The following is a 27,088-nucleotide window of genomic DNA, read 5'->3' as shown; positions in this document are numbered from 1 at the left end:
TTATGTTGCAAGTCAACAATCCCTACTTAAATCTGCCCTAACAATATAATCAGTAATCCCAAATTGTTCTAAGTAAAAACTTCAGAGTAGGTTGTAGTTAGTGATTTCATTTTGTTCCTTCTCACTGCTTTTTTTAAGTCAGTTCTCCTCATAGTAGCAAAATAGCCACAATAGGTTTTAGTTTTTCCTTTTATGTCCCATTATCAGGAGACTGAGCCCTCAATATATCACTTTAGTCTATAAAGACCTTTACTTCTTTTAGCCCTCTGAGGTCATTTCTTGTATTTTGTGGGAGCAATGTATGTTGTATGCACATCGCTAAGCTAATCTGTTAGACTAGAGAAAGAACCTGACTTAGGGTTACCTGAAAGGGTATGAGATTAGAACCTGAATAAATAAAAAGAAAACAACAATTCTTTGAAATTTAGGTTTAGTATTATGTTCCAAAAACTATATGACTACTTCACATACCTGTTGAATCTGCAAGTGAAAATATAGGCATAAGTTGTTAATAAAATAACTAGATATACCATAGGCTTTTAAAGAGATGGTTTTTGTTTGGACTCATAAAAAGGGAGATTGAAAGTTCATTTAAAGAGATTAACAAAATAATGTTCTTGCCTGAAGTATGCTTGAGAGATTATCTCAATGGAGTAATAAAGCTGCACTGAGTGGGAGGCCTGGTGAGAACATGTATGTTCCGAGAACTAGTGGTCTCACTTTCCATGGAACAGCTAGACTAGCGTTAGGAGTTAGAACAAGACATCAGAGATGTAGCTCTGGATGCTGCAATGTTATTTTTTAGAAGAATGGTGGACTTTATATAAATGATTCATGTAAACAAAGGCTATTAATTCTCTAAATTTTTTAGCTTCAAGCATTCATATCTGTAGTAGCCCAAATTGGCATATACAAAATTTACAAAATTTTATTTGAATAATGTCAGTGCATTGCTGAACACTTCTTAAAAGTAAGCCCAGTGTTTGTAACTGAGATTCCTGGAACCTTCTCAGGCTAGGGTGGTCCAGGTTCCCAACCTGCTACAGAAGGCCCAGTGTCCCCAACCGACACCCAATTTATTCTGTAACATAAACTGCCTAGCTTCATGGACTAATCTTGAAGAAATGTCAAAGTGCTGAGTAAGTCCTGGTTCCATAGCTCCTGGAGCACAGGACACATACAGGACTATGCAACACCTCTAGAATTTCACAGCATTGAGAGGCCAGTAGGAGAAAAGCCAATTAGATGGGAACATTTTTTTATATGCTCACTAAGCTCGAAGCAAGCAAAAACAATACCACAGAAGGCTCAACTTGCAGATAAAACAGCTTAGTAAAAGTTCATACTTTAGTAGAACTTTTAGTAACGGCTGTTTATGGGATATATGCAGTAACAAGCAATAAAACTAAGTATGTTGTGTGCCTACTTAGGGGGCAGAGCTTCGGGTTGGTGGGCAACTGGGGACATTTGTGAATGAAAAGATTACAGTGGTGTGTGGAATTGATGTTGGAACATGAGTACCCTTCTACTTGAAATAAGATGTGTTTGCAAAACTTTCTAAATCATGGTGTTTCATAAAATTAAAAATAAAAATTTAATATATTTAAATAATTAGCATTAAGTTTAAATGCACATGCATTTAATATGCACATTTAGATATGCACATGCATATCTAAGCACATATATATTATATCTTAGAATATATTCTGAGATAAGATATGCTTTCTTCTCAGGTACACATAGGACAACCATAAAAATGAGGCAATGAAAATATGACTAAGTTTTAAACAAAATTAATGGCAGCATCTAATTTCAATGCAAGAAATTAGAGCAGAATTAAAAAACATCTAAAAATCTAAAAAGTTAGGCTTTATTATCTATCTATAAGAAGTTATTCTCATAGTTGGTCACTCAAAGCAACAAACATTTTTAAACTTTCAATATATTTATTTTCTAGTTTTAGATAGAGAAAAAATAATTTTTTTTTATTTTTGGGCCACACCCGGTGACATTCAGGGGTTACTACTGACTATGTGCTCAGAAATCGCTCCTGGATTGGGGGATCATATCGGATGTATGAGAATCAAACTGCAGTCCATCCTAGGGGTAGTGCCTGCAAGGCAAAAATGTCCTAAGGCTTGTGCGCAACTGCACTGCGCCCAAGAAATATTTTTGATGACTTTCCAGAATCAATAAGCATACTTAACAACTAGATCTTGGCAATTTACGTTCTTCATAATCTTTCCCTGAGTGAAATAATAGTTGCTTCTTTTTCTATTAGACTATTAGAAGTTTATTTTTTTATATCTCTAGGGATATACTAGTATAAAGATTCTGGTGTGTATATTGAGATAATTACCACAATAAAGTTAATTAATACCTGTAATCATATCACAAGTTCTTCTTACTGAAAGCAATTAAGACCAATATTCTTATCACATTTCAAGGACATAAAACATTGCTATTAACTACAGCCATCTGGTTCTACATTAGATTTCCAGAATCATACCTTTTATATTAGGAATTTTGTACCCTTTTCACAACAGCTATTTTTTTCATCGTCAACCCTCTGGCCATCACTATTGTACTATTTGTGTCTATGGCATTGACTTTATATATTTCAAATGTGAGATCATATAGTATTTGTCGTTCTATATGTATGTAGTGTAATTCTCTGCAGGAAGCCTTTAAAGAAATACTAATTGCAGAATTGGTTAAGAAAGTACCAGTCTATTCTGGCACATCTTGGAGTGCCATAAAGAAGAAAATACTGAGGGGTGTGGTGGTACAAGCGGTAGGACATTTGCCATGCACGTGCTGACCTAGGATGAACTGAGGTTTGATTCCCCAGCATCTATATGGTCCCCCAAGCCAGGAGCGATTTCTGAGTGCATAGCCAGGAGTAACCCCTGAGTGTCACCAGGTGTGGCCCAAAAAAAGTAAAAAGAAAAAGAAATAAAAAAGAAACTATTCAGAAAATTATGTGGCTTAAAGGGAACATAGAGCCAAACATAAGAGGCTGGCAAGTGGTCAAATGTAAGACAGCTTGAGTATTTAAATAATAAATCATTTTTATTACTTAATAAGCATACACTATATAATTTAATGTTCTCACAAGCCAATACTGTGATAAATAAAACCACTAATAAACAATTGAAAAGGAAAAAAACCTTTCTTACAATAAAACTTTAGCTAATGAAAGAAAAGAATAAAGGAAATAGAAAATTTACACTTGTTAATAGAATAGTATTATTTATTTTACAGAATAATTATCAATGGATACTTAAAAATGAATAAAATATGGGTATCACTATATTCACATGATCCCCAAATATTCTATCTCAACATACTTGAGGGAAGGGCAAAATTACTTAGTATAGAGCAAAGCAGATAAATTTCCGTTTCAAATGATTAAAGCTACTCTTACTAATGATGAGACATCTCAGTGCCAAAAACTTACTGATAGAAAACATTAAGAACGAGCGTAGTATCTATACCTGAGAAATAGAACCTGAATTAATCTCAAAGTAGCAATAGAGAGACTCAAACTAGAAAAATGCTACACACCAGTTAATAAGCATTCAAACAAACTATTAAAACAAAGAATGACAAAGTAGAGAAATTAGGTAGATGTGAGGCTGTATTGATAGTACATCTTTTAGGGTTTTTCCATGCACATATCCTAGCAAAGTTTGGTCCTTTGCATCCCATATGGTCCTCAAGGACACCAACAGTAATCCATGAGCATGGGGCAAGGAGAAAACCTTGAGTACTGCTGGGTATACCTCCTCAAAAACAAAAACAAACGTAAGAGTAATAAAAAGAAAGAAAAAGGTATTAAATTGCAATGATAAATAAATAACATATGACACTAGAGATTAGAGAGACAGAAAAGCTTTGAATAAGAGTGTCATTTTACACACAGTCCCAAGAAACTGAGACAAACATAGGGAGTAGCATTGGGGTCCTATGTATGACTCAGAAGAACCATGTCATATGTGAGACAGAATCTATTCTCTTAGGTCAAGCAGTGAAGAAACAAAGATTCTTAAAACTTCTTCCCGGATCTACCTTTGTTTTCTCTCCAAGGCTGGTACCCAAGTCTGCACCTGCACTTTAGGTTTAATACCAATCCTGGAACTTCCAGACAGCTTCTCCTCCACATCCATTCTTCTCCCTCTACTATGAAACAGAATGTACATCATAGACTTTGAATTCTGAGAAAATGGCAACTATAACTAATGTAAAATTGATATTTCTTGTGCATAATAATGTGCTTAACTCCTGAAGATCTTGGGTAGAGGAGGGATTACATTTTTAAGAAGATGATATGGCTTCTAGAGCCAATCTTCACTACCATCGCAGAGGCAGACTATAAACTGAAAGTCCCGGACACATTTAAGGGAAGTATTCTTGGACAAAAAAAGGAAGAATGAGAGGAAGAATAAGAGAAAAGCTACAGGTCAGGAATAATGAGTTAGACAATAGAGGATTCACAGTCCAGGATTTGATGTCTGTATACTCAATACCCAGATATCACAAAATCTCATATCATCTCTGGCCAGTTTCCTAGATGAGTTATTATGATTTTTAGAAAAATATTGGCATAATGTTATCATCTTTAGGTACCCTCAAATGTTAAATAAATAAATCCTAGAGGTGAATAGACCATACCAGGGGAGATAAGAGGTTGTATTTTCTACATATTCTTTTTTTTTTTTTTGGTCACACCCGGCAGTGCTCATGGATTACTCCTGGCTCTATCCTCAGAAATCACTCCTATCAGGCTCGGGGGACCATATGGGATGCCGGGATTCAAACCACTATCCTTGTGCATGCAAGGCAAACACCCTACCTCCATGCTGTCTCTCCGGCCCCTCTACATATTCTTAACAGTTTCTATTTGCTGCTTTGGGGTCTATATTGCAAATGAGTTTTGTCCATTTTCAATATAATAACATAAAATGATGCTAAATTAGACTATGCCTAGTGACAGAGATGTGCACACAAAACAGTCACTATTGAGTCACTCTTGGAGAGAGGCATTAGATCCATACCCTGGGTCCATATCACAGACTGACAAGAAAACATCTTTCTCAGGCTATATTCTCTTGCTCATTAATGTTATTATATCTCATTATTTCCAACTCAAAAGCTATAGTATTACTATAAAAGAGCTACCAAATGTCTATGTGTTTCAACCATTGTCCTCAATCTCAATAAATTCTATGTATCAAATTATGTATCAATGCACAATAATGTGTCTAGTAGATACAAATGCTTATGAGTTTTTGAATTTGAGGCTAGAGTGATAATATAGTAGGCAAAGTGTTTGCTTTGCATGCTGCAGACCTGGATTTGACCCCAGCATCCCATACAATTTCCAGATCACCCCATTATTATTCTTTAGTGAAGATCCAGGAGTAATCCCTGAGCATCACCTGGTATGGTCCAAAAACTAAAAAAAAAAAAAAAAAATGTTTCTCAGCTCAGAAGCTTTATTCTTTTTAAATTAATTATTTAAACACTGTGGTTACAAGGTTGTTCATATTACAAATGAGTTTTCTTTTTTCCACAATTGCAAAGTTTTTCATCTCCAGAACACATTTCCCAACACCAATGTCCCATAAGCATTATTCTTAACAGCAAGTTTTTAATCAGTAATTAATACAGATATCATTGCTAACAAGTGGGCATATACAATACTTTTTAAGTTCAAAGGTCTCCCAAAGATGGCATCTAATATTCTACCCAAGGGATCCTCCTATGCTGAAAAGCAATTTAGTTCATAAGCAAAAGATGAAGATTCTAAATAATTATATAATTGTTTATATATAGACTAATAAAAGCAATGGATTTTATGGATGAAAAAATATGAGTAAGAAAATTTAAGGAAGGAATAGGTAATGGAAAAACTATAAATATGAGTATCGGTGGCCTCTAACATTCTACATATTTATGCATGCTATCTCATTCCTTGAAGTCAGATCTTACTTAAAAATATCCATGCAGAAGAGACCTGTGTACTTTCTGGTCTAAAACATTGAAAAGCCAGTGTTTGATCCTCTAGCTTTCTTTTCTAGCACTAGCACTGTTAGGACCAGCAACATTTAAATGACCTGGTACTTAATCATGGAGTCTCTATGTAAGTATGGAAATTCAACCCTGCATAACTCCTAGTAAACACACACATATACAGACTATATATACATATATATGTACACTAACCTAAGTTATATATACACTATATATACTAACCTAAGTTAGTAATGTAGTATAGCATTAAAGAAAAGTAAATATTAGTTCCATTAATTATTTTAGATATTTTAGAATTAAGTTTTGTAAGAGTACCTAACTGGTCCTGGCTAATGCAGTTGCTTGGAGGAGGATAAATATTTGAATGAAGATATAAAAATCGTGATAAATGCTTTCTGAGACACCTTTATTTGCAAAGTTTTTCAAAATAGCATTGTTTCAGGCACACAATACTTCAACACCAAGCCACCACCAGTGTGTCTCCATTTCCTCTACCAATATCCCAGATTTCCTTCCATCCCCCAGACTATCTCCTTGGCAGACAAATAGCATGTTTATTTCATATTAGAACAACAAAGTATAAAGAAATTATAAAGAGAATTATCTGATTAAAAATAATCAGTTTATTAGGTTAAAATTACAGAGAATAAATTATAAAAATATATTTGTGATTATTAATTATTATCTTTCTTTTACCATCCTTAATCTAGTAGAAGACAATAATATTAGCCATTAGTTAGTGCCATACTCAATGACACATGTTGGGAAGTTTGTCCTGTTCTTTAGGGAGCTCTTTTTTTAATTTTTTAATAAAATATTTAAGCACCATAATTACAAGCATGATTTTAGTTGGATTTCAGTCATAAACAGAACATCCCCCTTTACCCGTGCAACATTCCCACCACCAATGCCCCCAATCTCCCTCCTCCTCCACCCCTGCCTGTATTCAAGACAGGCATTCTATTTCTCTCATTCATTAACTTTGTTATGCTAGTTGTTAGTATAGTTATTTTAGGGAGCTCTTTCAAAGAGCTCTTGCAAACTCTTTTAAAACGTTCTTGCAAAACTAGTTTCAAGGCTATGCTTTCCCTAAGCTGTGACTGTCTGAATGATAATATAGGTGGCTAGAGTATTCTTAGTGAAAAATTAATTTCATTGAGTTTTTGTACTATACCCTCCCCTATTCTGGCTGTATCTCTGGGCTTTTCTCTGCATTTTTATTTGATCTTGCTGCTTTCAATATTTTGTATCCATCTTTGCATTTTGTCATTTTGAGTATAATGTGACTTGGACTTTTTCTAGTTTTTAGACTTTTATTATTACTGGGACCTTTTGGGCCTTTTGGATCTCAGTATCTATAATTCTGTGAGGTTCTTACAAATGATTTCTTTAGCAATTGTTTCTTCATCACATTTGCTTTCTGTTCTCCAGGGACTTCAATTATTCTTATAATACTCCTCTTACCAGTGCAATGTTCCCACTTAAAATCATTCCATAGTTCTATGATATGTTGTTCATTTCTTTTCGAACTTTTCAAACCTTCTACTTTTTCCTTCTTCTCATCTTAGAGTTCCTTAGTATTTTGCTAAATCTGTTACTCTGTTATTCAGAGACTCTAGATTTTTTTTTGACCCTCTCATCCCATTTATTAAAGAAACAGTAAGAAAAGTTACAATGCAGGAAAACACCATCCAGTCTTTCACATCAGGCCAAACAAAGCACAGTGATTTCTCCCCTCCCCCTCCCCCTCCCGCTATTTCCATCCATGTCAGTTTCAATTTTTTGAGGTTCTTTGATTGGAGTACCAGTGAAGGAGCTGGATGAGCAGTGGAGCCTCGATTCTGGTCTCCTTTGAAGTCCCAGGAGAAGAAAGCTGCAGGCCCAGCCAGTGGGGTGGAAGGTAGTTGGTGGTGCTCTGAAGTGATATTCCACCGCGCTGTCGTGTTCAGGCCCCCAGGGAGAATATGGCAGTGGAGAATGACCAGGTCCAAGCTGCTGAAGCACGGTCCATTTACCAACGTGACAGTTCTAGAAAGCAGTAGTAAGCTGATTCTCCAGGGGTATGCAGGGGACTACTAAGAATTGGGACCTGCAGGCCAATGTATCCCTGAGGAAAAGTCCACAAGAACAATTCAAGAAACCAGTAAGAAACAAGGGCAGAGAGCTGTGAGACAAAAGCACAGCAGGCTTTTTGGAAGGCTGGAGATCCTTTCTCACAAGGCCAGGCAGGATCACGTCCATTTGCCCTAGTCCATGCCTTACAGATAACATTTCACTTTGGAGACTCTAGATTTTTTTTATACCACGTAGCATACTCATCATTTCTATCATTTCTGACTATTTTAATATTCTCAACTCTCATACTTTCTTGTGCTTTTGCTGAAAACCTTTGTTATTATTTATTTTAATTCATTAATTATTCTCATGATGGTACTAAAGACAATTAAGACTATTAATGCTCTTTATGACTTTGGTGATATTGTTTTTAATCATTGAGCTTCGTGGGTTTCTATGTGTTTTCCTCCTTGAGTTCTTGTTGTGCTGGGGTGAGTCTTTGTAGTTAGACCTCATGAAATATGTTGCTGGATTAAGCTGCAGGTTGCTCTGCTTCTCTGTTGTTCCAAACAGAATTAAAGGGAAAATAACCATGAACAGCATGTAATTTGTTGAGTAGATCTATCAGCAGCTGCTTAAGTAGCCCTGAACACTACAGGAGCTATGGTGTGGGTGTTTAATATGATGCAGATCAGATATGAAGGCTACTGAAACCCATCATCAGTGAAGGGCTTTGCCTTTCAGTTCAGAATAGGCCAGGTTATATCTGTCCGGAGAAAGCCTCACCTGGGATGGTGGAGCAGCCAGCAAGTCAGTTTATTTCTTTTGTTAAATAGATTTTTATGAGACAGGTACTAAAGCTTCCTTAGTAAACAAATGATGGGGGGCGGGAATGGACTCTGTAGTATTATAATCTTTTTTTTTTTTTTTTTTTGTGGTTTTTGGGCCACACCCGGCAGTGCTCAGAGGTTACTCCTGGCTCCATGCTCAGAAATTGCTCCTGGCAAGCACGGGGGACCATATGGGACGCTGGGATTCGAACCGATGTCCTTCTGCATGAAAGGCAAACGCCTTACCTCCATGCTATCTCTCCGGCCCCGGTATTTATAATCTTTATTGATTTTGTTTTGATTTTTGGGCAAAGCTCAGTGATATTCAGGATTTACTCCCAGCTCTTTACTCAAGGACTCTCTGAGAGTGTTCAGAGGATCATATGAGGTGCTAAGTATTGGATCTAGTATGGAGGCATGCAAGGCAATTTCCCTACTATTCTCTAGAATTTATAATCTTGGGGTGAGAAAATAGAAAAAGTAATTAAATGGCATATTTGAAGGTAATTGTGTTAAGTGCAGAATGAAGAGATATCTCAGTAGTAACCCTGAATAAAATGAGTTGACAATAGACTCTAAGAGAAGGTGGTCAAGAGGCCCCAAAAACAAAGTCTGAGCTAAACTCTTTCTCCTGTCTAACAAATATAAATACTTCCATACTTTAAAAATGAACTCCTGAAAAAGAGTAAAGAAGCCTACATAATTCATTAATAAAGTTTTTAGCTATGATTTCTGAGAAATATTCAAACTCCTGGCCATATAAAACATGAACGGAGAGAAAGAAGGAATGTTTTCTGTCCAAATATGTATATGGCATAAATTTGCTTAGTCTGGGACAAAAGGGTCAGCAATAAAAATCAGATGAAGGGGCCAGAGTGGTGGTGCAAGCCATAAGGCATCTGCCTTGCACGTGCTAGCCTAATATGGACTGTGGTTCGATTCCCTGGCATCCCATATGGTCCCCCAAGCCAGAAGCAATTTCTGAGCACATAGCCAGGAGTGGCCCCTGAGCATCACAGGGTGTGGCCCAAATGCCTCCTCCCAAAATCAGATGAACTTGAATTACACCACTTTTTTACTCTTTAATTTTTTTCCTACTCCTGAGTTCTGGTTCAGATACAAGAATTTTAATTCCTAGGGAAGGGTTAGTAGCAATATTCTATTGACATTTATCTTTTCTAAAACCTATAAATTACAATTTCTAAACTTTCTTTTATTTATTTCTAGATTTCCACTTTAGTCCTTTAGTTACAGTAGCCTCTCTTCAGTAGACCTCACTTCATAGAACCTTGAAGTAAGTAAGAGAATTACTGATTTTGGCTTAAAAGGAAAGGAGTGGGTTGTAGAAGGACCAGGTTTTGAGGAACCACATATGGCTATATCACCAGAGAGTCTTATGCCCTTGGGAAGAAGAGCCAACATAGACAGCCAGTTGATTGTGTTGAAATTAAGTACAGTTCATTAAAACACAATGTTTAGGTGTAATAATGCTGTGAGAACAGCTTTGAATAATTTAATATGTACTTAATTTACTATATTGCTCTGTTGTGAATACTGAGAATGATACAATAGCAATTTTTAAAGTTGAGTAAATATTGATTAATAAATTCATAATGGGTAATTTTTCTAACAGGCGTATTGCTTAATTCTCCATGCATGGTCTTTAGTTCAGGATTTAGGTATTTTGTGAATACATTGACTTTAATCATCTTCATACTTGCCAGTATTTTATATACTCATCACATGCTTTTACACTGGTTTTCGCCAGTCAAGTAGACTCTGATCCTTATCTTTCTCTCAACATACTACAAGATGTATTATTAAACTCCATAGACATTTTGCCCTTTGTGCTTATGCACATGGGCTTTCAGTCATCATGATATCATAAATCTGTAGTCTTATGACTGCAGAAATTTCCAGCAGGTTCCTGAGAAGTCTCTTTATATAAAGAAGTCTCCTAGAACTCTGTGCACATTTTCCTTCTTTAATCCTCATATTTCTCCCTATCTGGATTGTAATTTTTATGCTGAATATTAAAACATAATATAACTGTGAGGAGGAAAATCACTTACTTTGGATGATAGAGCAGAAACATGGGAAAAGTTGGGTTCATGAGCTAGACACACCTGGACACACCTATATAATGACAAAAATATTAATTGACAATAAATGATTAAATAAACCTTATATAGATCATATCACATGAGTTTTCTATTATATAAATTACCTTAACTGACACAGTTTTTAGTTCCAACAAATAGGTGATTGAATAAGATAACCTAAAATATGAAAATTGATGATACTTGCAGTGAAATATCAAAATAGTCCATTTCTACCTTGGAAAGTAGACATTCTTCTATAAAAAACTACAATATTAAAGGAAATAATTAAGAAAATATTAAAAACTAACTTTCTAATTTTTAGTTTGATAATAAACTAAAAATTTATTATCAAGTTTCTACAAAGCAGAAATAAAAGAAAATCAATCTTTTCCTGTGGCTTACAAACTGTTAACAATATTATTTAGTTTCGTAATTTTGAAAAAACAACTTAATTTTTGCCTCAAATTAAAGCAATTATAAATTTTAATTTAAAATTTCACAATAGCAAGAATATACAAACAACTAATCCAATAATAGATGACTGGATAATGGTGATGTGGTATATATACACAAATATACACAATGGAATACCCATGTAGCTGGAAGGAAAGATAAAGCCATGCAACTCTTTGAACTTGAATGAACTAGAAAATATAATGTTATGTGAAGTAAGACAGAATAGGAAAGATAAATACCCATTCACTTCACTTATCTGCAGTATAAAGAATAAGAAGACAAGAAATGCAAGATATCATTTTCAAATTCAGGTTCTGATAATCAGAGTAAAGCTGTTTTTGCTCAACAGCTACCTAGCAACAATCATTTAAATTTTTTTTAAATTATTTATTGAGACCATTGTGAATTACAAGTCTTTCACAGTTGTATTTCAGGCATATAGTAATAGTAAATTAGGGCTATTCCCACCACCAGTGTTGACCACCCTCCACGAAAGTTCCCAGTATGCACCTTTACCCTTAGCCCCCTGGTTTACTAGTGTAATAGGTTCATTTTGTTTTTAGCTTTTTATAGTTTGGGTTTCTTGATTCTATTGTCATAGACTTTGGCTTGGCTCTTTAGATCTGATTTTTTTTTTTTTTTTTTTTTTACTCAATACACCTGAAGACCTCTTGGCTCCTGGGTCCCATCCACATATTTTTTTTCTTTTCTCAATTTGTAGAAAGACATAGAAATATAAGACAGAACAAAAGGATTGATGTTCTAAGGTTCTATAAAAAAGGTGGGCTTCCCTATCTAGAAGATATAAATAAAATCAAAAGGGGGCAGATGTGACAAGATATATTTGTATGTGTGTGTGTTTTTACATAGGCTCGGTAAACATTGGGGAAATTAGAAAGGAAATTTCCTTGGTCTAATGCAGTGGTCAGCAACCTGCCGCTCACAAGCCACATGTGGCTCTTTACACTTTTAATTTGGCTCTTCTGTGTGCCTGGTGGCCACTCCAGAAGTCAGGACTCTGCTCCTAGCCTCTGTCAGTACACACCCTTTGTGGCTCTCAAAATAAATTTTAATCATGGTTTTGGCGAGATTTGGCTTAGTTGAAAAAAAAAGGTTGCCGACCACTGGTCTAAGGATACAGAGTGTCTCTGCATACTGTCATAAGCATACTGTCATAAGATTACAGATAGAGATGATTGGGTTACACCTTATTTTACCTAAAACAAAGTTTATCCCTGGTTTCTTTGTATCTGTTTGTTTACAACTTGGTTTTACCCAAAATAAAGACTGTCTTACTTGTAAACTTGGTTGATTTACTGGCCCACCCAGGGGTGATCTCTGTGCTCAATTAAAACAGTAGTTCTGGTAGGAGCTCCATACTAGGTAAAAGACTGCCAGACTACACGTGTTTCACCTTTAGCCTAGTCTGGATTATTTCTTGCATGACCCTTATTTAGACTTGTTCACCAGGGCCTGGAGATACAGCACATGGGGTGATTTTACAGAGACAGCAACTCTTAAATCAGGAGACACAAACTACTTTAACTAAACTTTAAAATGTGCTTGCCAAGGAAGCATGCTGAAGGTGAGAGGAAAATGGGAACATTTGTGGAGGTAAGATAACACTGATGGTAAAATTTGTGTTGAATATATTAATACCTAAAACAACTCTATTATGAACTAATTTGTAAGGCATGGTGCCTTAATTTTTAATAAAGATAAATAATTACAACATTTGTCTTAAAAAGCCAAGTGAAGCCCTTTCAAAAAAGTAAGACTAATGACTCACCAACAGACAGTGAACCAACAACTCAAGTGAGAGAGAAGTGTCGCTTTCTCACATTTGTCCTTCATTTCAAATTCACCCACTAATTTAAGATATGGAATGAAATATCTAGAAAGTAGGCTTGAAAACTGTCCATTAACAATTAAAATCAAATTGACCTAAAATAAATATATGTATAACTACATATTTTTTAAACTACTGTATTCATCTGAGTGACAGATGCAAAAGAAATCAATAGGAAAGGAGAAGGGAAAGAAAAGGAAGATGAGAGAATAGAAAAGATGGGAAAGAAGGTAAGAAATAGAAAAGAAAGTGAGGAAAAGGAGAACAGGTAAGGGAATAGAAAGGGAATGGAGAAAAAAGGGGTAAAGGAAAGAAATGATGAAAAAAATTTATGTCAGGGATGTGGCTCAGACATAGAGCATGTACCTTATATATGTGAGGCTCTGGGTTAAAAACTCTTGCACCACATATATAATCATGATTAGCTCTAATAGGTATGACTTCAACCCCTAAAGCAATCCCTTCAAAAAAAAGTATGGGCTTCCAGACTTGTGCAACCTACATAAACAAATTCTCCAACACTACTCCTTTGCAGAGCATAATTGATGCTCTTTGTAGACTCTTATTTTTAATATATTTTTTATTTAAGTAACATGATTATAGTTGGGTTACAGTCACAAACAGAACACCCCCCATTCACCAATGTAACATTCTTTCCTCCCAATGCCCCCTACCCCCTTCCCATCCACTGCCTGTATTTGAGACAGGCACTCTACTGCAGTTATTTGTTTTTAAGTTCAGTATTTTTTTTTCTTAAAGGATAAGAGTTTAAAAAAAAATAGTAAAGGTGTGACAGTTGCAATCTCTGTTGTTTGCATAGGCCCAGAAAAATATGGAAAAACCAGAAAAAAATCCTTGGCCTGATTACAAGAAGGCCTAACTCCCAAAGTTTATTGGCATAAGACCGCCTCTGGGCTCTGGGCATACCAGTCTGTCCAACCTGAGTCATTCTCCGTAGTCCTGGTGAAACTTTTTCACACTTTAGCTGTTGTTGGTATCAGGTTCCTATATTTAAAGATTCTGGATTCTACGCATTTTTTTCACCGGTCAGACTGATATGGAGCAATCTCTAGTTTCAGCACACCATTAGATGCGGAGTGATCTGCTCTGCAAGCAGGCTGTTGCTGAGTCGTCTGGATGTTGAGAGCACTCTGGAGTAAGTCAATGCCAGAGCAGTGGTAGGTCTTCCCTGATAGAGGTTTGGATCCTAGTAATGTTATAGACAATTTTGGTTGTTTCCATAGATGGTATCTATTGTTCTGGTGTGTATGGGCAATGCCTATTCTTCTGAGGCCTAAGCCAAATCATTGTGCAATGTTCAGGGTATAAGGCCTAACTGCATTACCAAATTTGTGTTTTCATCTCTATTAGATAAGAACTTGTTTGCATGTGTATTATTTTCCCATTTTAATGTGCCTATGCAAAAGAGAAACAATGCCACAAGATATTGTTTGTGCATCTGGGGACTGACAAATAAAGTCCAACATTCCCCTTAACTTGGTTCAAACATGAATTCAATACAGAGATACTTTTCTACCAGTATTGCTTATAAAACAGATCTCAAAAGGGGGAAAGCAAACAATCAATCGAATAAAAAAAAAAACAGTGGGCAAAATTGTCACTATATAAGAGGATATTTGAAAAGAGTTATAGATGTTAAGGGACTACATCTGAGATATACAGAGGAGATACATGTGTCCCTTTTATGTTTTAGAAATAGTCAAGAGGTAGGGTGTTGTTTCTGAGACACCACTTTGGTCTGTGATTTGGCAAAGTGAAGAGCACATGGAGCCATGTTATCCCTGTGTTGCCTGCTCAAGCTTCCAACTCTCCAAGAGGCATTTGCCTCCTAATTGCTGGAAGCTGGAAGTTCACAGTCCTCTCCCCGCCCCTGCAGGAACATCCCTAAGCTTGGCCAAAATGTCTACCACATGGAGCCATGTCATCCCCGTGTTGCCTGCTGAAGCTTCAGACTCCCTCCAAAACATTACTGTGAAAAATATGCAATCCAAGTTGGCCAAAACAAAAATCATTAGTACAAAAAAAAAAAAAAGTTAAATGTGGGGTCATCGGAGGTGGGAGTGAGGGATTAAAGGAATAACATGAGCTTCTGGGTGGCGTTCTGAATATGACAAACAGATTAAACACAATGATATCCAAATATTTGTCTATATAAATATAGGCACTAGCCCCCACTCGGTTTCACAATGGACAGGGTTAGTAAGGAAACTTGCCTGGAACTTCCTGAAGCCAGAACCTCTTGTGCTATCTGGCCACCTGATCAGTGTCCCAGCAAGTGGGTTCCAGCAAGGAGCAGTTTAAAGGATACCCAGGCTTCCCTGTTCCTGCAGGAGATGGGTAGGAGATTGGCGAACTTCCGGCTTTCAGCAATTAGGAAGCAAATGCCTCTCAGGAAGTTGGAAGCTTCAGCAGGCAACACGAGGATGACAAGGCTCCATGTGGTAGGCTTTTTGGCCAAGCTAAGGAAAAGATGCAACCTCGGCTGCCCCCACCCCCACCCAGCCTTCTCTCTCCTTCCTCCTGGTCCCCAGGATACCCCTGGCTGCCTGCTCAGGGTCCCAGCAAGTGGGTTCCAGCAAGGAGCAGTTTAAAGGAGACCCCAGGCTTCCCTGTTCCTGCAGGGGACGGGTAGGGGACTGGTGAACTTCCAGCTTCCAGCAATTAGGAAACAAACACCTCTTGGGGAGTCAGAAGGTTCAGCAGGCAACACAGGGACTACATTGCTCCATGTGGTAGGCTTTTTGGCCAAGCTTAGGGGAAGATGCAGTCTTGGCTGCCCCCCCACAGCCTTTTTTCTCCTTCTTCCCACTTTTTGTAAACTTCTGAGATGAAATACTTAAATAATAATAAGAATGTAGGATAAAATACATTTTAGTATATAATGCAGCATTTGAAACATGCTTTTTAATAAAGCATGTTATTTATCTGATATACACATTTAATTGGATACCTTGTATTTTTATAAATAATTTTTATTGAATCACCATAAGAGAACAAAGTTGTTGTTCATGGTTGAGTTTCAGTCATACAATGTACATCACACTACACCAGTGCATATTTTCTACCGCTAATGTCCCCAATTTCTCTTCCGCCCTCCCTCTTGCCCTCTACCCTGCCTGACTCTGTGGCATAAATTTTCTTTTCACTCTCTGCTTTTATTTCTTGTGGCACTATGATTTGCAATATTTTTATTGAAGAAGTATCATTCATATTATTTTATCTTTTATTAGTACTCAATTTTTGTCCAGAGTGAACACTTCCAGCTATTATTATCGTAGTGATCTCTTCTCTGCCCAAACTGCACTCCCCTGCTATTTGGAACAGCTTGCTATCATGGTCTGTTCATCCTGACCTTCATCTTTATTGTCCTTGAATTTTTAATACCACACTTTTCTTTTTATGTCCCACAAATGAGTGTGATTATTCTATGGCTATCCCTCTCGGACTTCACACAGCTTCATATTTTCTATATTCATCCATGTATAATCAATGTCATGACTTAATTTTTTCTAACAGCTGCATTGTATTCTATTGTGTAGATATACCATTATTTCTATTTCCACTCTCCTGTTCTTGGTCACTTGGGTTCTTTACAGATTCTGGCTATTGTGAATAGTACTGCAATGAAGATTGGAATTTAGAGGGTTTTATGCATTGTGTTTTGGGGCCAATTGGGTATATTCCTAGGAGTTATTGCTGGGTCATATGGGAGCTTAATTTCTAGTATTTTGAATAATATGTCCATATTGTTTTCCAAAAAGGCTGGCCAAGTGTACATCCTTACCAGCAGTAAATGAGAGTCCCTTTCTATCCACATCTCTACTAGTACTGGTTGTTATTATTTTTTTAATGTGTGCTAGTCTCTGTGGTGTGAGATGATAGTTCATTATTATTTTTATTTTCATTTCCCTGATGATCAATGATTTAGAACTTTTTAAATTTTATTTTATTGAAACCGTTGTGGTCTACAGTCTTTCATAGTTGAATTTCAGATATACAGTGAGTCAGGGCCATTCCCACCAACAGTGTCAACCTCCTTCCACCAATGAACTTAAAGTGCATCTTATACCATCACCCTTTATCCCCTGATCTGCCAGAAAAACAAGACCATTTAAGTTTATATTGTTAAAGTATAGGTCTCTTAAGTCTATTGTGATGTAGAACATTTTTACATACCTTTTGGCCATCTATATTTCTTTGAAGACGTTTTTGTTCACTGACCCTCTAGTATATGATCAATTAATCTTTGATAAAGGGGCAAGAAATATAAAGTGGAGCAAGGAAAACCTCTTCAACAAGTTTTGTTGGTAAAACTGGTCAACTACATGCAAAAAGTGAACTCAGACTTTCCTTTAGCACCATGCAGAAAAGTCAAATCAAGATGAATTAAAGAACTTGATATCACACCTGCAACTGTAAGGTATATAGAGGTACTTAAGGTACTCCATGAACTTTATAATAGTCAGAACTTTCCATGAGATTGAAGCTAAAGGCTTCAAGGATAGGACATCACTGAGCAAACAATTGGAAACAGACAAAAAATCGTACTATATTAAACAATCTTCTGCACCTCAAAAGAAACAATGACTAGGGAAAAAAGACTGCCATGTAATGAGACAAACTATTCATCCAATACCCATCTGATAAGGAGTCAATATTTATAATATAAGTCACTAGTAGAGATTAAGAAGAAAATAAATATAACCCCATCAGAATTGGAAGGGACATCTTGTACTTTTATTTGCTAAACTGGCAACCCTAGGAAACAAAAATAAGACTTATATAAATATTACCATCTCTCAGAGTATAGTATATTTGTGCATCTGTGCATCTATGATTTTCCTACACTACCACAATTTATTGGATATCTAGAGGAAAGATTTAGCTTAATTTTACAGATCACTAGATCCTAAGGAACAATATCAGGCATGAGAAATACCCAGATAGTCTGCTAACTACCTACTCTAAATCTACTTATTTTCTTTCATACTAGCTTAATGCTTGTTTTTGGAATGGCAATGATACATCCAAGAAATTTTTCTTTTTGAAATTTCTTTTCACTACAAGTAAAAATAGATAATACCATGTAAGTACACAAAAATAAGTCCCACAAAAGCCCTTTAAAGACAATAGGCAAAGAATTATTGACCTTTGCTTTTTATCTTCATTCTTCTTTCTTCATGCCTATGGTAATGAACATAGATATGGTAGCTAGAAATCCACATATGTGTAGGTAAATATAAAATGCATTAAAGATTATAGAAAAGACAAAAAGATGGAGCTTGGTTTGGTTCCTACTGGTCACAGAACTGCACTGATTACCTCTCTCATATATTTGAGAGATAAATGAGGATTTGGTTTTCTGTTTTAAGTAGCTCAAACTAATCTAAAACAACTGAGATATCCTTTCCCCAATAATCTTGAATGCTATCTTTTTTATACATAAAATTCCATTTGAATATTTTCACATCTACCTATTCTAGTTCATTGGTCTATATCAACTCCATGTTCTTTGGTTATTAATGTTTAATAATAAATTTGATATCAACACCAGTATTATTTTCTAAAAATTATCTTGAAAATTATTGTACATTTACTTCCTTATAAAACTTTATTATTAGGGCTGGAGTGAGAGTATCTTGATAGGGAGCTTGCTTTGCACATAGCCAACCATGGTTTGATCCCTGGCATCCCATATTGTCTCCTGAGAACTTCCAGGAGTTAATTCCTGAGTGCAGAACCAAGAGTAACTCTGAGCATTACTGGATATAATCCTCCTAAAAACTTAATAATTTATTTAGAAAGTTTTCTATAATAAAGTTTATCGAACTTTTATTTGGATCGTTGCTAGTTAAAGGTAAATTTACTTTATTTTATACACTTGAGAACTATCTTGTAATAAAATGGTTGGGGGAATCATCTCATAGTGGCCTGTAGCTCTAAACATGGATACAATCATATGTCTAAACTAAACTTTGAAATGTTATTTTTCAGAGCCACAGAGTACAAGATTTTTCAAGCAGAAAAGTTCAGATCATTAGCTCTGAAGGCACAATATTTTTAAAGATGCTTCATGTCCAGGAGTGTAGTAGAATCTCTCCATGTAATGATGCTGCCTACTATCTGGTTCCATGATTTAAACCCAGAAAAAAACAAAAGTGCTGGTTTTTCTACCCTCTGGGGACTTATTAGCTATTAGAGAAATAACTATCCTAACAACTAGCATAACATTGTTAATGAACGAGAGAAGTAAAATGCCTGTCTCGAATACGGGGGGTATTGGTGGTGGGAATGTTGCACTGGTGAAACCCATGACTAAAACCCAACTACAATCATGCTTGTAATTATGGTGCTTAAAAGATTTTAGAAAGGAAGGAAAGAAGAAATTGAGCTTCCATACGATCCAGCTATACCACTCCTAGGAATATACCCAAGGAACACAAAAATACAATACAAAAATCCCTTCCTTACTCCTATATTCATTGCAGTGCTATTTACAATAGCCAGACTCTGGAAACAACCAAGATGCCCTTCAACAGATGAGTGGCTAAAGAAACTGTGGTACATATACACAATGGAATACTATGCAGCCATCAGGAGAGATGAAGTCATGAAATTTTCCTATACATGGATGTACATGGAATCTATTATGCTGAGTGAAGTAAGTCAGAGGGAGAGAGAAAGACGCAAAATGGTTTCACTCATCTATGGGCTTTAAGAAAAATGAAGGACATTTTTAACAGTATCTCAGAGACAAGAGAGATGAGGGCTGGTAGGTGCAGCTCAGGACATGCAGCTCATCACATAGAGTGATGAGTGCAGTTGCAGAGATGACTACACTGAAAACTATCATAACAATGTGAATGAATGAGGGAAGTAGAAAGCCTGTCTCGAGTACAGATGTAGGGGGGTGGGGAGGAGGGAGATCTGGGAAATTGGTGGTGGGAATGTTGCACCAGTGAAGGGGGGTGTTCTTTACATGACTGTAATCATACAACTATAATCATGTTTGTAATCACGGTGTTTAAATAAAGATAAAAAAATTAATAACATCAAAAAAGAAAGAAAGAGAGAGAGAGAAAGAAAGAGAGGAAGGAAAGAAAGAAAAAAAGAAAGAAAGAAAGAGAGAGAGAAAGAGAAAGAAAGAAAGAAAGAAAGAAAGAAAGAAAGAAAGAAAGAAAGAGAAAGAAGAAAGAAAGAAAGAGAAAGAAAAGAGAAAGAAAGAGAAAAAGAAAAAAGATAAAGAAAGAAAAGAAAGGAAGTAAAGAAAGAAAGAGAAAGAAGAAAGAAAGAAAGAGAAAGAAAGAGAAAGAAAGAGAAAAAGAAAGAAAAGAGAGAAAGAAGAAAGAGAAAGAAAGAAAGAAAGAAAGAAAGAAAGAAGAAAGAAAGAAGAAAGAAAGAAAGAAAGAAAAGAAAGAAAGAAAGAAAGAAAGAAAGAAAGAAAGAAAGAAAGAAAGAAAGAAAGAAAGAAAGAAAGAAAGAAAGAAAGAAAGAAGAAAGAAAGAAAGAAAGAAAAAGAAGAAAGAAAGAAAGAAAAGAAACAGCAATTTAAATGAATTCTCTTGTATTTGCCTGAGGGTTGAACTGTTGGGCATGGAATGGCAAGAAGCAGTATGACTACAACTCTGCACAGAATGATAAGGTATGTCAAAACATATTAGTAAAATGATAACATGAGTAGCATAATCAATTAATAATAACATCTATCTAATCATCTTTAATGTCTTTACTTAGCACAATTATCTTTATTTAGGTTTTTACATTTTATTTTTTGTTTCCTTTATAATTAGAACTTTTGCAAGATTTTCTAGTTTATATGAAGCTGATTTCTTTTGCTTTATCTGTGATTTATCATCATTTTTCCAGTTTTTTGGTTCAGCATTCTAAGTAAATATTAATTTAATTTTCCCTTTCCTTTTTTCCATATACCTTCTAGTACTTAAGTTTGGCTCATTTCATAGACTATAACAAAGTGAGTATTTTTTTAATTCAATTTCTTAGAGAACTTCTTAAAATTTCAGTGTCTAAGCCCAGCACCAGAAATTCTGATACAGTAGAATTGGGATGGGATCCCACAATACTAATTAGTGTTACTTTGACTTTTACTGTGTTTTCCCCAAAATAAGACACTCTTCGAAAATAAGACCTACTCACAGGTTTCCTTCTGAGGGAAATATAAGACATCCACTGAAAATAAGACCCCCCCAGGCTCTGTCTGAGATGAAAATTAATTTACTGTAAACGGTTTCTAGGGCCACCCCAACTGTTGTCTAGCAACCAGTGATGCTACAAAGAGTCCTGATGTCACTGCTGTGTGGAGGCAGAGTGGAGGTTAAGAATGAGCAGTGCGCAGTGACCCTGGCATGGGAGAAAAAAGAAACTTTCACAGGTGCATGTAGAAGAACAGGAGGATCAGAGCAGACAGGATGCAGCAAAGGTTGTGAGTACTTTTACTTCCAGTGCTTTTCTTTCTATTTCTTGGTTGGCTTCTTTGTTATCTTTTGATTGCAGTTTATCTTTGAGTTGTTCTATGTGATTCTTGAGCTGTGCTATTCTGCTCTTCTGGCTTTCTACAGTTTTTTATATTTCTTTTAACTGTGTTTTTATAAAGTCTTTCATATTTTGTAGCAATTCTTGTTTAAGTTGGTTCATTTGCTCATCTATTGATTTCTTGTAATCTCTGGCCAGTGTGTCTTTCATTTCTTCAAGCATGGCTTGGAATTCTATTCTCATGGCTGCTTTTAGGTCTTCCTCCCTTGGGTCTGTGCATTTTGGTGGACTTGGAAACTTGTTCTGATTTCTCTTCATCTCCCTTGTTGTTAATGTTTTCCTTGGTTTACTCATCTTTCTTTTCATTTATTGGCTTGGCTTGGAGCACAGTGCCTTCAGGTTTCAGCCCACTTTTGCCACCTGTGGCGTGGGGCTGGGTCCCTTCTCGGGGTGTGGCTCTACGTGAGTATGTTGGGTGATGTCGCTGAGTTTTGGCCCTTCCCTGTCCTCTAGACAAGCTTGGTCAATCACCACCCCTCTCTGCCAGACAGTGCAGGTTCACTCTTAGCCACTGAGCCTAGATCACTAGCCCTCCCACCTGGGAGCCAGCCTAAGCTTCCTTTTTGCCCCTCTAGTCACTGGTCCTCTTGACTCTCTGTCTCCCTGGGCTGTGTATGGTAGATTGATGTGTTGGCGATCCCCACAAGTGCTCCCACTGGCCTTTCTCCCCGGCCTCATGGACCTAGGGTCCCTTGGGCTGCCCATGCTATGTCGAAGAGTGGGCTCCTTTGGGTGGGATCTCATAGTTCCCTTGAATAGGTGCCTTCCACCCGCTCCAGTAGGCGACTTCCAGCCCTCACTCTGGCCTTTCCCAGGAACTCATAGCTCCCTTGAATGGTCACCTTCCACCCGCTCCGGTCACTGACCTCTACACACTCCTCTGGCCTGTCCCGGGAACTCACAGCACCCTTGAAAGGGCGCCTTCCATGTGCTCCAGTCACTGACCTTCACACACTGGGAACTCACAACTCCCTTGAATGGGCGCCTTCCACCCACTCCTGTCGGGACCTCCACACACTCCTTCTGGCCTGTCCCAGGAACTCAGGCTCCCTTGAATGGGTGCCTTCCACCCAATCTGGTCTGTGACTTCCACTGACCTCCACACACACTCCTTCTGGCCTTCTCAGGAACTCACAACTCCCTTGAATGGGCGCCTTCCACCCACTCCTGTCGGTGACCTCCATACACTCCCTCTGGCCTGTCCCGGGAACTAGGCCTCCCCTTGAGATGGGTGCCTTCCACCCGCTCCCCCACTTTTTTTTAATTTTTATAACTATATAACATGGTTAAATAGGTTCTATGTAGTATACAAATTTATTGTTCATTATCAGAATAACACAAGTGGTGTGCATTTCTTTGTATTTGTATGTGGTCTTGCTCTAATTCTTATTCATGTAATGCCCCATAATTTTTTTTTTTTTTTTGGTTTTTGGGCCACACCCGGCGTTGCTCAGGGGTTACTCCTGGCTGTCTGCTCAGAAATAGCTCCTGGCAGGCACGTGGGACCACATGGGACACCGGGATTCGAACCAACCACCTTTGGTCCTGGATCGGCTGCTTGCAAAGCAAACGCCGCTGTGCTATCTCTCCGGGCCCAAACCCATAATTATTAAATCTTTTGTAAACTTCTATTTTTATTCAGAGTTCTTTACATTGAACTTTATAATGCTTTTCTTATAAATTTTATTCTGCCTGATACTATAATTTTGTGTATATTTGTCAATGTTTTCTTATATTTTACTTCTACTTTTATATTTGTCACTTTTAGAATTTTTATACATAAATACATAGATTTTAATTTGTTACTTCAACTTAAAGTCAAAGTATTGTAATGATTAATTATACTTACTCTTGCCAAGTTATTTATTGTCCTTGTTTTTGCCCTTTCTCAATTTGTTTGAATTACTTATACCTATTTTATTTAATTTTTATTCTTCATTTGGAAAATATATATATATATTATTTTCTCAACTGGTTTCAAATACATTCATTTGATTTTTAAATTTTAATTTAGGGACCATTATTTACAATATTGGTGATGGCAGGATTTCACAAAGAAAAAAACATTCCAAACCCACATATTCTATCAGTGTATCCTCTCTCCTCCATATCACAGTGCCCTACCTCTTTCTCTACAGTGATAAAGTTCCTATTAAAGATCATCTATAGGCACAGTTCCTCTTGCCTTAGAGTAGTTGTTCTTTGCTTACTATGTTTCTCTATGTATGACATATGAGAGAGGTCATTATGTATCTGTCTCTTTCCCTCTGATTAACTTCACTCGGCATGATTTTCTCAAAATTTTTATTATAACTAAGTATTTCACTATGTTTATGTATTATAGTTTCTTTATCCAGTAAACTGTTCTTGAACAATAGCTATTTTCAGATTTTTGCTGCTATGAATAGTGCTGCAAGGATCATAGAAGTGCAGATGTCTCTTCTAAAGAAAAGTTTTGGGCACTTAGGATAAATGCCAAGAAGTGGAATTCCTAGGCCCCTTAGAAGATCACTGCCTATTTTTTTTTTTGAAAAGTGTCCACATTGTTTTCAAAAGAAGTTGGATCAGTAAACATTTCTATCAGCTGTGAAGAATGGTTCCTTTTCCGCCACATTCTTACCCATCAAATTGCTTTTGTTCTTTTTTAATATATGCCAATATCACTGACTTGATATTTCATTGTTTTGTTTTGAATTTTCCTGATAACCAGTGAAACTGAGTATTTTTTATGTCCTTTTGGTCAACTGTACCTCTCCTTTTTAAGGAATTTGATCTTTTCCACTCATTATAGAGTTGTTTTGTTTTACATGGAAAATTCAACCACCATATTATATTTTTTGTATCCAGACCAGAAAAGAAGCCAATTTCTAACTCTTTGCAGATGACCCAAAGACTCTATAGAAAAGCTCCTAGACATAATAAGTATGTACAGAAAAGTGGCAGGTTATAAAAATCAATAAACAGAAATCCGCAACTTTTCTATAAGCAAATAGCAAAATAGGAAAGAAATATAAGAGACTATACAAGTCATAGTTGTATTGTTTTAAAGTCAAGTACCTAGGAATTAGTCTAGCAAAAGAGGTAAAAGACCTATATAAATAAAACTATAAATCACTGCTTTGAGAAATAAAAGAGAACCTAAGGAAATGAAAACATATTCCCTGTTCCTGAATTGGAAGAATCAATATTGTCAAAAATGGCAACCATGCCCAGTGCATTATAGAAATTCAGTACAATACCAATAAAATAGCCATGACATTTTTCGGTGATTACTACCTAGCTGTGCTCAGGGCATACTCCTGGCTCTGAATTTAGAAATCACTCTCTGAGGACTTGGTGGACCATCTAGGAACAAGAGGCTAACACTTGGGAGAGATTTGTGCAAGGCAAATATCTTACAACTATACCCTCAAGACTGTAATGATAAAAACAGCATTCTACTGAAATTAAAAACAGATGCTCAGAGAACTGAAAATCCAGAGATAGATTCACAACTGTATGAAGAGTTAATCTTCAACAAAGCTCAATTAAGTGGAGCAAGGAAATCATCTTCAACAAATGGCACTGGGAAAACTGATCAGTTCATGTCCCCTCCCTCAAAATTAACTCAGGTTCATTTCTTCACAAAAATGACATTAAAGTGGATTTAAGACCTTGATATCAGACCATAATATATAACTTAATATTGAGGAAAACACTGGCAGAAGCTTTTATGACATTGAACTTAAGCATCTCCTATGACTCAATGCCATTAACAAACAAATGGAAGCAAAGATAAACAAATGAGACTACATCAAACTAAAAAGCTTCTTCAAGGCAAAATAAATGATGATTAGACTAAAAAGGCATCCCATAGACCTGGAGATGCCTCATCTATTTGTATTTTTAAAGTGGATGACATTTAACTGAAGTTCAGTTTTTAAAAAAAAAAAAAAAGATAAGCTATTAATTAGAAAGGAGAATTTCAAATTTTGAAAAAATATTTGAAAATATATAAATTTATAAATTTGATTAAGAATTAGTAACCCAATATATTTATATGAGCAACTAAGTAGCATAAAAACTTATTAAAATTAACAATGTTTCAATTATATAAATGGGTATTTTTTCAAAGAAGTCAATAGTTACATAAAAAGATAATGCAACATTGTTATTCATGTGGTAAATGAAAATTAAAATCACAATAAGATTTTACTTCACACCTGTTAGGATGATGACTGTCAAAAGACAAATTGATAAAATAAAGAAAAATTAATCACTTATATAATGCAACAAGGAACACAAATTGGTACATCCATAACAGATAATGGTGCATTAGTTCCCCCAAAATTTAAAAACGAATGACCTCATAATAAAGTAGTTACATTGCTGTTTGTTTTCTCAAAGAAAATGAAATCAGGATATCAGACATGCTAAACATAGATTAACTGCAACAATATTCACAGTAGCCAAAATATAGAAACATTTATATGCCTTGCCAGATTAGCTAGACAAAGACAATATGATGCAGATAGGAAATTGTATATCATTCAGTCATAAAAATACAATTGTGCCTTTTCTGGCAACATGATAGACCTTGAGGACATTTTGCTAATTAAATCAGTCAGATTCAGAAAGATAAATATTGTATGGTATAACTCATATTTAAATCAAAAAATTCTATTTAATAAAACAAAATAAAAAGGTAGTGAGGTGTCTGACACCTACATGTGCTGACCTACAAGGAGAAAGTTTAAAAAAAATAACTCACTGCCTCCACCCATTTGCTCTTCTGTCTCCTGAAATTCTCCTGAGAAGGCCAAGAAAGAACCAAAGAAAACTATCTCCTAAAGGACCTACAGTACACAAGGGCTTCAGAAGAGCAGCTCCACTTCACTTCGCAGCCACACACTTTTTCTAACTGATGAACCCCACCATAACATGTAGAAAAAAATCACACTTCAAGCTTGACAATGGGGAAACCACATAGGGAAAAACCATGCACAGAGAATGAAGATGATAGCTCTAATGACCCAAAAAATACCAACCACCTGATTAATATCTCAGATAGAAAGTTTAGAATAGAAATATGGAGGATTCTCATAGAAGTTAAAGAAAGCATAGACCAAGCTGAACAGAAAATGAAGATATAAATCATAAAACTCCAAACTGAAATAACAGGTCTGAAAAACTTGGTAGATGAAATGAAA

The sequence above is a fragment of the Suncus etruscus genome, chromosome 1 (genome assembly GCF_024139225.1).
Source record: "Suncus etruscus isolate mSunEtr1 chromosome 1, mSunEtr1.pri.cur, whole genome shotgun sequence".
Lineage (NCBI taxonomy): Eukaryota > Metazoa > Chordata > Mammalia > Eulipotyphla > Soricidae > Suncus > Suncus etruscus.
This window is presented reverse-complemented; position numbering follows the sequence as displayed.